Here is a 2,952-nt window from a genome sequence, read left to right as displayed (position 1 = left end):
CCCCCCCCTGCCCCTGCCCCTCTCCCCTGCCCCTCTCCCTGCCCTCTCCCTGCCCCTCTCCCTGCTCTCCCCCTGCCAGCCTCCAGCTCCCCTCTCCCCAGCCTCCCCCTCTCCCCGCCAGCCGCCTCCCCCTCTCCCCGCCAGCCTCCCCCTCTCCCCGCCTCCCCTCCTCTCCCCTCCCCCCTCCCCCCTCCCCCTCCTCTCCCCCTCCCCCCCCCTACTAGCCCTCCCCCTGTCCCCCTTCCCCCGCTCCCCTCCCCTCCCCTACTAGCCCCCCCCCTCCCCCCTACTAGCCTCCCCTCCGCCCCTCCCCCCTACTAGCCTCCCCCTCCCCCCTGTCCCCCTGCCAGTCCCACACTCCCCCACCATCACCATCCACGGAGAACTGAATGAATCTGGGACAACGTTCCTGAGAGAATGGGTGGGGCGGAGGGATTGGAACGGGAATGGGATTGCTGTCGGAAAAGAATGTGAAATGTTTCGGGGAAAATAGAATCATAGAAACCCTACAGAGCGGAAGGAGGCCACCCAGGCCCTACCCCCATAACCCCACACATTTACCGTGTTAATCCTCTGACACTAAGGGGCAATTTAGCACGGCCAATCCACCCTAACCTACACATCTTTGGACACTAAGGGACAATTTAGCATGGCCAATCCACCCTAACCTGTACATCTTTGGACACTAAGGGGCAATTTAGCATGGCCAATCCACCCTAACCTGCACATCTTTGGACACTAAGGGACAATTTAGCACGGCCAATCCACCTAACCTGTACATCTTTGGACACTAAGGGACAATTTAGCATGGCCAATCCCCCTAACCTACACATCTTTGGACACTAAGGGGCAATTTAGCACGGCCAATCCACCTAACCTGCACATCTTTGGACACTAAGGGACAATTTAGCACGGCCAATCCACCTAACCTGCACATCTTTGGACACTAAGGGACAAATTAGCACGGCCAATCCACCTAACCTGCACATCTTTGGACACTAAGGGACAATTTAGCACGGCCAATCCCCCTAACCTGCACATCTTTGGACACTAAAGGACAATTTAACATGGCCAATCCATCCTAACCTGCACATCTTTGGACACTAAGGGACAAATTAGCATGGCCAATCCACCCTAACCTGCACATCTTTGGACACTAAGGGACAATTTAGCACGGCCAACCCACCCTAACCTGCACATCTTTGGACACTAAGGGGCAATTTAGCACGGCCAATCCACCCTAACCTGCACATCTTTGGACACTAAGGGACAATTTAGCATGGCCAATCCACCCTAACCTGCACATCTTTGGACACTAAGGGACAATTTAGCACGGCCAATCCACCCTAACCTGCACATCTTTGGACACTAAGGGGCAATTTAGCATGGCCAATCCACCCTAACCTGCACATCTTTGGACACTAAAGGACAATTTAGCATGGCCAATCCACCCTAACCTACACATCTTTGGACACTAAGGGACAAATTAGCATGGCCAATCCACCTAACCTGCACATCTTTGGACACTAAGGGACAATTTAGCATGGCCAATCCACCCTAACCTGCACATCTTAAGACACTAAGGGGCAATTTAGCACGGCCAATCCACCCTAACCTACACATCTTTGGACACTAAGGGACAATTTAGCATGGCCAATCCCCCTAACCTACACATCTTTGGACATTAAGGGACAATTTAGCATGGCCAATCCCCCTAACCTACACATCTTTGGACATTAAGGGACAATTTAGCATGGCCAATCCCCCCTAACCTGCACATCTTTGGACATTAAGGGACAATTTAGCATGCCCAATCCACCCTAACCTGCACATCTTTTGGACTGTGGGAGGAAACCGGAGCACCCGGAGGAAACCCACGCAGACACGGGGAGAACGTGCAGACTCCACACAAACAGTGACCCGAGGCTGGGATTCGAACCCAGGTCCCTGGCGCTGTGAGGCAGCAGTGCTAACCCGCTGTGCCACCAAAGGCAGGGTGGAGAGGGGAGCAATGGGAGTGGGTCGGATGCTGTTTCAGAGAGAGCCAGTGCCGACTGGATGGGCTGAATGGTCTCCTTCAGTATTGTATAGATTCTGTACCTGTCCCCTTTCCGCCACCTCAAACCTCATTGGACCTCCACTGTTGCAGCTTTGTACAACCTGAGTTAGGCCGCACTTGGAATATAGTGTTCAATTCTGGTCGCCACACTGCCAGAAGGATGTGGAGGCTTTGGAGAGGGTACAGAAAAGATTTACCAGGATGTTGCCTGGTATGGAGGGCATTAGCTATGAGGAGAGGTTGGAGAAACTCGGTTTGTTCTCACTGGAGCGACGGAGGTTGAGGGGAGACCTGATAGAAGTCTACAAGATGATGAGGCGTCGGGGATAGGGTGAACTGACCGGTGATAATGGTGACATTGGAGACAGTTCAGAGTGGGTTCACCAGATTCATTCCGGGGATGAAGGGGTGGGCGGATGAGGAGAGTTTGCGGCTTGTTCTCGCTGGAGTTTGGAAGGATGAGAGGAGGGGTTCGAGGTATATAAAACACTAAAAAGTGGCTGATAAAGTAAATGGAACGAAATGTAGAGTCACAGGTGGACAGAGTGGTGAAGAAGGCATTCAGCACGCTTGGTTTCATCGGTCAGAACATTGAATACAGGAGTTGGGACGTCTTGTTGAAGTTGTACAAGACATTGGTAAGGCCACACTTGGAATACTGTGTACAATTCTGGTCACCCTATTATAGAAAGGATATTATTAAACTAGAAAGAGTGCAGAAGAGATTTACTAGGATGCTACCAGGACTTGATGGATTGAGTTATAAGGAGAGGCTGGATAGACTGGGACTTTTTTCTCTGGAGCGTCGGAGGCTGAGGGGTGATCTTATAGAGGTCTATAAAATAATGAGGGGCACAGATCAGCTAGATAGTCAATATCTTTTCCCAAAGGTC

This window comes from Mustelus asterias, unplaced genomic scaffold, assembly GCF_964213995.1.
Source record: "Mustelus asterias unplaced genomic scaffold, sMusAst1.hap1.1 HAP1_SCAFFOLD_1674, whole genome shotgun sequence".
Taxonomy (NCBI): Eukaryota; Metazoa; Chordata; class Chondrichthyes; order Carcharhiniformes; family Triakidae; genus Mustelus; species Mustelus asterias.
Note: the sequence above shows the minus strand (reverse complement) of the source record.